This window comes from Mobula hypostoma, chromosome 4 (genome assembly GCF_963921235.1).
Source record: "Mobula hypostoma chromosome 4, sMobHyp1.1, whole genome shotgun sequence".
Taxonomy (NCBI): Eukaryota; Metazoa; Chordata; class Chondrichthyes; order Myliobatiformes; family Myliobatidae; genus Mobula; species Mobula hypostoma.
In genome coordinates, this window is record NC_086100.1 from 129,646,100 (window position 1) to 129,658,660 (window position 12,561).

At 39.5% G+C, this 12,561-nt stretch overlaps 1 protein-coding gene across 5 annotated transcripts in view; it reads left to right on the forward strand.

Moving 5' to 3' along the window:
• kiaa1109 (KIAA1109 ortholog) overlaps positions 1 to 12,561 on the forward strand; it is a 439,747-nt gene that overhangs the window by 62,214 nt on the left and 364,972 nt on the right. The window lies entirely within an intron of this gene.

Sequence of the window (12,561 nt, forward strand, 5' to 3'; positions counted from 1 at the left end):
TGTGAACTGAGTAAAAAAAATAGTTTTATTTATTTCATTTAATTATCTTAAATTTGATTTAGTGGCCCTCAAACTTTTTATGCTCCTTCTCCTCTTCCAATTGCAGTATTTCTGTGGCTATATTTCTCCCATTTGCTTCAATTGTTTTATTAATTACTTTGTCTGGTGGAGATATATTTGCCATAACTGAACATCTTACATTTGCGTGCTTATCTAAAAGCTGGTTTATCTCATTGGCTATGGGTTCCATTCATTAATAGAACATTAAGATCGTTGTGTTTTACCAAACTCTGAAATGTTCTTCAAACCTATTCAGTTGTATCATTATAGAAAAATAACAAAATCTGACATTCCACCCAGTGCCAATGTAGGGACCAAAATCGAGTGCTGCAAAGTCATTCCAAGTCCAAATGACCTTGCAAAGTCCTTCTCACAACCTTTTGCGAGGTGTTGTATAAATTAGGAGTGCTGACCCAGGGACAAGTCAAATAACAGCCTGACATATTTGAGCATAAGGAATTATACTTTCCATTACAATTCCAATATGTAATCTGTCTCAACAGCAGGATGGATCCAACAGAGAAGGTGGTACAGTATATAGTCCTTAGTGTCCTTAATGTTAATGTCAAATCTTATAAAAACTGTCAGACCAAAGATAGGTAAGAAATCTTCCTCCTGATTTAGTATTTGTTGAATCAATATTCCTTCATGTTGAACATCACTTAGAATAAGTACTAAATAAGTAATGGCACAGAACATAATCTGGATGGCAAACTTTGTTGTCCTTTACCAAGAGGGATTTGGTAGCACCACCACTGAGCAAATGTTGCATCAAGAAACTGTGGTGAAGCTGCTTAATGGGAAGTTTATGAAAATGATCAAATATTTGGAGTTATGTACCTTGTGCATAGGAACTTGGTTGTGATTTTGGTTTTTGGAGATCAATCATCATAACTCCTTGCCATTGCTGCAGGAGCTTTTTAGGGCAGTGACTAGCAACATAAATGATACATATAGCAGCAAGTCAGAAGATAGCATTTCTTTAATGAGTCAGTCACCCTCTGATACACTAAATTCTTCTTTCATCTGTAGTGTGATGGTTTCCTTTGTTTATTTGAATGAGTGCAGCTCCATCATCATCAAATAAGCTTGCTGTTACTGCAGTGTGTGTGTGTGTGTACAATCTGTGAAATGCACTACAGTTACATGTCATTTGTATGTACTGATATATTAAAAAAAAACTCATGACCTCTATCACCAAGAATGATGAGCAGCAGCTGCATGATTCCTCTCCAAATCGTATACCATTCTGTCTTAGAAGTACGCCATCCTCCCCCTTTTTTTGGTCACTTGCTCTAAATTCAGGAACTTGTTTTCTAACAGTACTGTGTGACTATCTCCACCAGAAGGACCGCAGCATTTCAAGAAGGAGGCTCACAAAAAAATCAAATTGATTTTGATGAGCTGATAAATGATCTGTACATGCTGTGAAATATTTCCTGTATATACAGATATAGCAATAAGTTAATGTAACAAATGAAGGTATTTACATAAACATGACTGATCTTGCAGCAGTTTCCTGGAGTATTTGGGTGAATTCTTGTGTAATCTTCACAGAAAAAGATGGAAGTTGTGTAAACTGTTTCTAACTGTGTCATCCATCTGGTTGTATAAAGTACGTAAAAACCCAAGCTGTTTATTGTCAACAGGTTGTGCTTCAATGTTCCCAACATATTGTTTACAAAAACAACAGGAATTCTGCAGATGCTGGAAATTCAAGCAACACACATCAAAGTTGCTGGTGAACGCAGTAGGCCAAGCAGCATCTGTAGGAAGAGGTGCAGTCGACGTTTCAGGCCGAGACCTGGGTCCTGACGAAGGATCTCGGCCTGAAACGTCGACTGCACCTCTTCCTACAGATGCTGCTTGGCCTGCTGCGTTCACCAGCAACTTTGATGTATATTGTTTACAAGGTCACTCACTGGTAGACGTATTTCACTCAAAGTATTGAGAGAGTTTTCATAGTCACATGTCGCTCAGTATGCAGGTTGTTGATTCTGATACATGAAGGTTAGAGTTGATTGTGTAATGAAATATATTGCAGCATGTTATTTAAGTTAGTATGCAGCAATAGAGTTGGTAATTTCCCTTTTCTGTATATCTCTTGTCAACCTCGGTTATAGTGGTTTAGCCCTTGAATATGTGTAGTTAATTATGCTAACCTGTAAATCTTATAGAAAGTGTATTCTAGCAGAATTGCATAGTTAAAGTATGTTCCCTTTGGCAAGAACAGGGATGTATCAATGTTTCCGTTGTATACAGCAGTCTAATAGGTAACTGATTCTTCTGGTAAGATGATGCCATTAAGTGGTGACTGTTAGCATCCAATTCTAATGGGGATTCTGAAATATTTCCATTTAGGAATACTATAGTTGAAATCCACAGTCACAGCCATGGGTATTTCAGTAAACAGCATTGTTTTAAGACATTTAAAAAATATATCTATACTCAAAATTGACAAACCTCGGATGGCACACTCCCCCTTAAGAAAAAATGTATACGGTTTTCCCCTTTAAGAAAACGGAAGCGGGGAGAGCATGCGGGTGTGATGGTACGATTGAAACATAGAGGCCCTACACTTCCACTCCTGATTATTCTGCTGGTGAATGTACAGTTTCTGGAAAACAAAATTACAGACCTCAGAGCAAAACTGCTGGACTAGAGGGACATCAAGGACTGCTGTGTACTTTGCCTCCTTGCCATTTTAGATGCAGCACTGAGCTTGATGGCTTCAGTCCTGCTCATGCAACCTGGAACATCTAGCAGTCAAATATTAACCATTTTATCTGCTGAGGGAGTTTTCTGGCATCATCCTGTTAGCAGTGTACATTCCACCTCTGGCCAATGTCAGACAGGCAACTTAATCAGCAGGTGTGAAACTGCGTACCCTTTTGCCTTCCCTATCATTGTGCGAGATTTCAACCAGACAAGCTTGAAGAAGTCTCTGAACAACTACCACCAACATACCACCATCAAGAAAGCTTACTGTGCCATTCCACATGCAGACTTCGGACATTCCGATCATCTGGCTGTACTTCTACTGGCGTAGAGGCAGAAGCTAAAGACCGCAGCACCAGTGATGTGGACCAAGAGTGTATGGTCAAGGCCAGTGGAGGAGTTCATACAGGACTGCTTTGACTTGGTGGACTGGACTATATTCAGGGATTCATCTTTGAATCTAAATGAGTATACCATAACTGTCACTGACTTCATCAAGACTTGTGCAGTTTAGTGTGTGTCTTCAAGAACATTCCAGACATGCCCAAACCAAAAGCCATGGATGAACCATGACATCTGTAGTCTGCTGAGGGCTACATCTGTGGCACTTAAGGCTGGTGATCCAGAACTATCCAAGAAGTCAAGGTACGACCTACGGAAGGCTAATTTAAGGGGAAGAAAACAATTCTGTTTGAGGATAGAGATGGAATCGGATACATGTCACCTCTGGTATGGTTTGCAGGTCGTTACTTCCTACAAAGCAAAACCTAACATTGTGAACGGGTGTGATGCTTTACTCCCAGATGAGCTCAATATCTTTTATGCACACTTTGAAAGGGTGGATACAACTACACCTGTACAAATTCCTGCAGCATCTGGTGACCCTGTGATCTGTTTTGGAGTCCAACATCAGAACATCTTTCATAAGGATGAACCCTTGCGAGGTGTTTGGGCCTGATGGTGTAGTTGGTGGAGTTCTGAGAACCTGTGTGCCAACAAACTGGTGGGAGTGTTCAAGGACATCTTCAGTCTCTCACTGTTGCAGTTGGAGGTTGCCACCTGCTTCAAAAGGGCAGCTACTATACCAGTGTCCAAGAAGAACAGGGTGAGCTGCCTGAATGACTGTCACTCAGTGGCAGTCACATCTACTGTAATGAAGTGCTTTGTGAGGTTGGTTATGGCTACAATCAACTCCTGCCTAAGCAAGAACATGGACCTGCTGCAATTTATCTATTACTACAATCACCTGGACAATAGTAATAGCTACGTCAGGCTACTGTTTATTGACTACAGCTCAGTGTTCAACACAATCATACCCTCAGTTCTTAGCAACAAACTCCAAAACCTGAGCCTCTGTACCTCCCTTTGCAACTGGATCCTTCCTCACCGGGAGACCACAGTCTGTGCAGATTAGAAATAATAACTCCTCCTTGCTAACACTCAACACTGGTGCACCTTGAGGATGTGTGCTTAGTCCATTGCTCTACTCTACACCCATGTTCGTATGGCTATGTACAACTCAAACACCATCTATAAATTTGTCAGTGACATAACATTTGTTAGCAGAATTTTAGATGGTGACGAGGAGGCGCAAGGTAGATCAGCTGGTTGCTTCGTGTTGCAGCAACAAACTTGCACTCAATGTCAGTAAGACCATGGAATTTATCGTGGACTTCAGGAAAGGGAAGTCCAGGCAACAAACACCAGTCCTCATAGAAGGATCAGAAATAGAAAGGATGAGCAGTTTCAAGTTCCCTGAGGATCTATCTTAAGCCCAATACACTGATTCAATTGCAAAGGAGGTATGGTAGCAGCTATATTTCATTGGGAGTTTGAAGAATCTTGGTATATCACCAAAGACACTCACAAATTTCTACACCTGTACTGTAGAGAGCATTCTAACTTGTCACGTCAGTGTTTGGTATGGAGTGGCCACTGTACAGGATTGGAAAAAGTTGTAGAAAGTTATAGACTCAACCAACTCCATCTTGGGCACTAGCCTCCCCAGCATCGAGGTCACCTTCAAAAGGTGATGCCTCAGAAAGGTTGCATCTTTCATTATGGACCCACATGACACAGGACATGCCCTCTTCTCATTGCTACTGTCAAGGATGTGGTTCAGGAGCCTGAAGACACATACTCAACATTTCAGGAACAGCTTGTTCCCCTCCACCATGATATTTCCAAATGGACAATGAATCCATGAATACTACCTCAGAATTTTTTTTACCTTCTCTTTTTGCACTACTGTTTAATTTAATTTGCTTTTTTAATATATTTACCTATTGTAGTTTGTAGCATTTATTACTATGTGTTGCAATGCACTGCTGCCGCAAAACATCAAATACAATGATATATCTGTGATATTAAACCTCATTCTAATTTGGGGATAATAGAATGGATGACTGGAAATGGCATGAAGAGTATCATTTGAATATTGTAATTGTTGCCTTTCTAAATTTCAAAGCTGCAGATAAGCTGAATATGGCAAATATATTTGGTATGATCTGGGGAATAGAATCAATGCATCTGTTGTTTAAAAAAAAACAAGGAAGTGATCTGATAAATCTGCTGAGTAGCAAATTGGGATAGTTTCTTGTTTATGCAGGGGTGTTAAAACTTTTGAGAATAAAGCAAGGTTTTCAAATGTGGAATTCAAATGGTTTGAAATTTTAGGAATGATAAACTGTGCTAATAATACTAAAGAAATTATTCATATTTTAAACTGAATAGTTAAAAAATTTCTTGCTAACTTTAGATTTTTTAAGAAATAAAGATATTAAATGAAGCAGTTACATTTTTTGTCACAATTCTGTGTTAAATTGCAATAAATTTGTATAAATTTACATGTAATGCAATATGATACCAAACCTGATGTGTGTTGTCTGAATTAATTTATGATATCATATTATATAACCCATGCTGCTGTTTGAGCAGAGCTCTGTGGGTGCCTCTGTACGAATTGTTGATTTTTGAATGACATGTGAAATCAAGGTGCCTTACTAAGTAGCCTATAAAAGAGCCCACATCATGATTTAGAATGTGATTTTGACATTATTTAGTAGTCAGCATAATTCAAACAAATTATCTGGTCAATCATATTGCTGTAAGCTACAACCTACTGTTCTTCTGTTAGCTACTGTATTTAATGGCTCAACAAAACATATACACCACAGGGATTACACTTTAATGGCTCATAAAATTGCTTGCTACAATGGTGCTGGGACTTGTGCTAATTTATTCTAGTACCAGTGCAAACTCTTTGTGGATGTTTCTGGTTTGAGGACTTGTGTGTAGTTGGTGTGAGGTTTGATGGTTCTCCTGGTAGAGTAGTTTAAATCCGAGTAATTTCAGGAATCCCATGTATTTGTTGATACTAGTCAGTGATACTTGACTTTATGTGTGTTGCTTAAACATTTAAATCTACCCTCTACTTGAAGTTATTATGCAGCTGGATGAATGCTAAAAGGAGTCATGGCAATGTTGGCACCTTAATTTTTAGGAGATGTTTTGGTGGAAGAGGTGATGCCCTTATGGTTGAGATCAGAAATCTGAGGATGATGACATCCTGATATTGAATGCTGTTTCTCTCATTCTACCTTCCTCTAATTCTACAATCTTATCTCATTTGACTCAAAATGTGCCCTGTTTATTTGTTTCCTTTGTTCAAATAAGCACAATCTTGTGCCTTTCTCATTTCAGGACATTAAGAAAGTCTACCTAACCAGGTCCTGGGAGCAGAGTTCCAGGTTTGAGGAGGAAAATGAATGTACTTGCATACACCAATTCAAATCTTGACATTTCATTGACAATGGAAAATAGTTTAGATATAGCATCTGTACTTGATTAATTATGAGACCCAAGTGGACGGACCATCCATCCATCCATCCATCCCTCCATCCCTCCCTCCGATTTGATGGAATGGCTTTTTCAAATATTATGTTGAGTTCCTCACTGGGGTATATGCAACCTCTGCCATGCACTTGCAGCCATAGTGATTCCTTATAGAGATTTTCTAGGCAGTAGCAATCCCCAAAATCCTGGTGTTTCAGAGAATAGTGAATAGTAATGCTATTGAGTTTGAAGTTCCTATTCCATGCAGCCATGAAAAATATTCTTATTGACCCAGGGAGAGAGGGGGAAGGAGATCGATCTTTGGCAACACACACAAAAAACTGGAGGAACTCAGCAGGCCAAGCAGCACCTATGGAAAAAGAGTTAACATTAGATGGTTTGAGCTGAGGCCCTTCACCAGGACTGAAGGATCTTTGTTAGCTTCTGCTATACTCTTCTGTTTCCTCCCTCATCCAATATTTACTTCCCCCTGTGTTTCCTGCTGCTCTTTCTGAGCCCAGTTGATGGCCAAGGAGTGATGGATGCAGCAATATGTAGCAAAGTGTACAGCCCTTTGCTCGCTTTGACCAACAAAACCTTTATAAACTCCTACAGCTCCTGACAACTCTGTGATTTCGGTCTCTGAGGCTTTCGTGAGTGTATCCTTCAGGAGGGTGAACCCACGAAGAGCATCTGGCCCAGACAACTACTGAGCACCTGTGCTATCTTTCACCTCTTGCTTCAGCTGTCTGAGGTACCTCAAGAAGAGCATAGTAATCTGAATCAATGGCTATCGTCCAGTGGCACTTATATCCACTGTGATTGATGAAGTGCTTTGAGAGGAGGGTGATGAAACATATCAACTCCAGCCTGAGGAGCAATTTGGATCTGCTCCAATGTCTACTGTCACAAAAGGTCCACAGCAGATACAATTTCATTGGCTCTTCACTCAACCCTGGAACATCTGAACGGGGAAGATGCTTACATTAGGATGCCCTTCATTGACTACAGCTCTGTGTTTAATGCTACCATCCCCTCAAAGCTAATCAATAAGCTTCAAGTGCTAGGCCTCAATACCTCCTTGTGCAACTGGATCCTCTGTTAACAAATCTGCAGATCCCGGTCGTTCCAACTGGCAACAATATCTCCTCCCAATCACTATCAACACAGGTGAACCACAAGGCTGTGTTCTTAGCCCACTGCTGTACTAATTTTATGCTTATACCTGTGAGGCTAACCACAGTTCCAATGCCATATATAAGTTTTCCTGATGACACCACTGTCATTGGTTGAATCAAAGATGGTGATGAATCAGCACCTACAAGGGTGACTGAAAATCTAGCTGAATGGTAACACAGCAACCACCTCTCACTCAACGTTGACAAAACTAAAGAGCTTATTATTGACTTCAGGAGAAGGAAAATGGAGTTTGATGATCCAGTCCTTATCAGGGGATCAGAGGTGGACAGGGTCAACAATTTTAAATTCCTTAGTGTTATAATTTCAGAAGGTTTGTCCTATGTCCAGCATGTAAGTGCTATTATAAAGAAGACGCACATCACCTCTACTTTCTTGGAAGTTTATGAAGCTTCAGCATGTCATCTAAAACTTTGACAAACTAATATAAATGTGCAGTGGAGGATACGCTGACTGGTTGCATCATGGCTTGGTTTGGAAATACCAATGCTCTTGAATGGAAAAGCATACCAAAAGCAGATATACCCCAGTCCATCACGGGTAAAGCCCTCCCCACCATTGTGCACACTTACAGGGAGTACTGTCACAGGAAAACAGTATCCATTATTGAAGACCCCCGCCATCCAGACCATGCTTTCTTTTCGTTGAAGCCATCAGGTAGGAGATACAGGAGCCTCTGGTCCCACCCCACCAAGATCAGGAACAGTTATTACCCCTCAACCATCAGACTCTCGAACCAGAGAGGATAACTTCATTAAACTTCACACCCCAGCAATGAGCGGATTCCACAGCCTATCAATGACTCTACAATATTTATTGCTTTTTTTTTGTATTTGCATAGTTTGTTGTCTTTTGCACATTGGTTGTTTGTCCATCTTTGTTGTGTGTGTTTTTTCTTTTATTTATATATACCTTAATAATAAATTTACTTTGAACTTTGACCGTCTTTGGAAAGCACTCTGGATAACTACCCGAGCAGCAGGATTGCATTGTGGGAAGTCAAAGTCCAGCTCCAGTGGCTGCAGTTGTAATTGTGCTGTAGGCATAACCACTTGTCAGAGAATTGAGTGCAGTTTAGAGGTGTTTTCTGGCACAGCAGCTAAAAATGGCAGGCATCATACTTTGTTTCAGAATGTGATGTTCATGGACGCATGGCATCAACCATGTGGAATTATCTACATTCAGGAGTGGCATGTTATTGAAGAGTGATTCACATATTGATTTGGGAGTACCAGGTAAGTGTGGTCAATTTACCTTTTGAATTTCCATGAAGCTTGCAATTCAGCAAAACCAATATGCTCCTGTCACCTGCTCTCCAATTGGAGAGGAATTGTATTCTCTTTAAGAATGGAAAGCACTTGTGACATTCTGAATTGTGCAGAGTTGCAAACTGGGGATTATGACACATACCAGCTGTCACCAGAAGAACTGATCTTGGAGTTAAATAGTTCGGGGTACTCCAAACCAGGTTTTAATAGGTACATTTAATGTTAGAGAAATGTATACAACATACATCCTGAAATTATTCTTCTTTGCAAACATCCACGAAAACAGAGGAGTGCCCGAAGAATGGCAATTAAATGTTCAAAACCCAAAAACCCACACCAACTACCCCTCCCAGGCACAAGTAGCAGCAAAGCAGTGACTTCCCTTCCCCCACTAGCAAAAAGCATTGGCACTCCCCACTGAGTACTCAAGCATGCAGCAAAGCATCAGTAAAGACACAGACTTGTAGTGCCCCAAAGACTACTCTTCCACCTGGTAATTCGACATACCACAGGCTCTCTCTCTCTCCCTTATAAGGGAAAAAGAGGTGTCCCTGTTTCACAGTGAGAGGGAGACATAACAAAACAACTCGCTGATTTATGGTGTTGAAAGTCTGTTCTGTCATTTTTTCTGAGCTCTGTACCCAAAGAACTAGGGTCTCTAGACACACAGCCAGCGGCCATCTCGCTGCTTTCGATCTTCCGTATAGTCCCACGACACATCAGGCGGTGGCACCGGCCTTGAATCCACCCGCCTCCAGAGCCACGAAAATCCATCACCCTGAAGTTGTGCTAGTCTTTCAGACCGCATCCTTGGCATATTGAAAAGCAGCTGGTCGTGAGGCCCTGAGAGCGGGTCCCATTTCCGCAAAGAACCGAAGTCAGCGTGTAACTCGAGGTCAGGGTCTTCAAAAGAGACTTGAAAGGGAAAAAAAGAGATATCAAAGATAGAAATAGAGCTGTTTCTGAAGATGTAAGCAAAGGAACCGCCGTTAGTCACCATCATCCTCCTAAACTCCGCCCAAGATCACCTTTATTGACAAAACATTTCAGCCACAGGTTCTATAAACTCTGTCTATGGGTGGATCTTTTCCCTGTGCTCTTTGCATCTTTCACCAGGACACCTGGTTGGGCCACTTCTGTGCAGGGGCAAAAAAAAACTTTAGTTATAAAAGTGATGACTTATTTGTTTGAGGAATGAAAATAATGTGGAATACATGTCTCCATGTCTATCTCACTTGTTTATTGCAACAGCTTGGCAAAGTTCAAGATTGTTTGTTGTTATTCTTCAGCACGCAAATGTAAAGAAAAACAAAATGATTGTTACACTGGATCCGAAGTGGCATAAAAAACCAATAAGCATAAAAACACAATAAATATAAATATGAAAGCAATCCTATACAAATGCATGTACATGTAACTATAAAGTGGGAAGTGAATGCAGGGATGCAGTTTGCTGAGTGGCTAATGTGGATGTAGTTTTGGGGGTGGTGGAGTGAGTTAATGGAGGGAGGTGTTGATCAGCCTTATGGCTTAGGGGGCTTTGGGGGGGAGGGAAGTAACTGATTTTTGTGTGTGTGTGTGTTATAATATGTGTGATACAGCATATTAGGATGTTCTTTCTCAACTGAGCATCTTCAGGTGGCCACGTGTGTTGATGTGCATAATTCAGCTCTCTTCAGCCTCCTCAGAAAGTAGGAGCAATGGTGAGCTTCCTTGACTGTGAAGGATGTGTTCTGAGACCATGAGAGGACTAATATCCTGACATCTGTATTTTAGTATCAAAGTAGAGTAAAATGTCTCTTGAAATAGGAATTTTTATTTCAGTGCATTTATGAATATTGATACAAGGTATAAATAAACCAGATGTATCACATTCATCCATGGTGATGGTGAAACTTTATAAATGTTTTCAATGGTTTTAAATGCAATACATATTGCATTTAAAACCATTGAAGGCATTTATAAAGTTTCTTGCATTTCTTGGTGCTTAGTGCTTCTTGTTTCAAGCACTGACATTCTGGCATATTATAGTGTTATGCTAGATTTCCAGTAATAGTGGGTTTAGATTCTGTGAGGTTGTAAATGACATTGTCAAATAGAACTGCAAAATGATTCATGAGATAATAGGTGCAGTAATGTATTGTGTATATTTTTTGTGTATATTGCTTTTTTTTGTTTGTGTCTCAATGACAAGGACAGATGTCTTGCAACAGGAGTTCATTAATTCAAACTCATCAATGTGCTAGACACATTGTGCATGTAAAATATATTTTAAAATGCCACACAGTGAGATTGTGAAGTTTTTTTCTTTGATGTGCCCTTTTTAAGGATGTCCTTCTGTATAAAAACAAAAGAGGAAAGATAAAGCCCATTGGAATCTTTCAATATTTAGCAGGAGTGTTTTCACTAGTGATTTAATAAAGTACAACAGTGGGCGTGTGAAATGTTCGTGCTATTCCTCTTGAACTGTGAAAACACCCAATAGTATGATAAATATAGATTTTGTTCTTTGAAACGAGCTGGTTTGCACCGATGCTTATAATAGTAGCTCTGAACTCTGGGTATCGGTTTTAAATGTGAATTCAGAATATCAAACAAGACTGCAAGTTTTAAGTTTGTTTTCATCAGGACTGCTGTTAAATAATCCCAATAAATTTTGAAACATGTTGTTTAAACCACGAACTGGACGAAAATTTTCATTGATTAACTTAATATGCAGAGCTGTCAAATGTGGTGTACTTTCTTCTTGGAGAGTTATAGAGCTGCATGGTGGAAGAAAGATGATAGATGGGGTTTGTATTATTTGACAATGTTAAGCAAGTTGTGTTTGTGATTTTTCTGGAAGGTTTTACATTTTGAACAACTTGAAATTGGATTGAAGGAATCTGCAGTGATGTTTGGAGAGCAATTGGATAACATAAATTAGTTAAGGAAGAATATAAAAATAGTTAATGCAGGGAGTAAAAGAAGCCTGCACAAAATCTCAGGCAATATTTTCAGTATCACATTCTGTAGTAGGAAAATATAAAAGAAATTAAAACATTTAATTAAGATAGTGCCTTTTCAATAGCATAGCATAATAAGAGTTACCTTAACAGCGTTTCAAAATTATGAATGGTTATCACAATAATATGAATGGTTAAAAGAGTAATGAATTACCTCTATTCATTGGTAACTGAGTAGTTAAAATGCATTAAATTTGATAGACTATCTAGAGATATTTGAACTCAGGAGAATTCTTGATACTTTAAGTGTGATTTACAGTTGTAAAAGTAACTACTTTCCAATTCTATTCCTTAGTTGGCAAGGTTTGAATGAAAAGCATCTTGATTGGCAACTTCTTTATTCTCTTTGGCACTTAGTTGGCCCTTTATTCATTTTTATCTTTGAATTTTCAAAATCCTCTTCCCATTTTGTAATATTTCATCTTTTTGAAAGTGTTATTGCTGTTTATCCAGCTGGAGCCCTTTGGTTTACTCCCTTC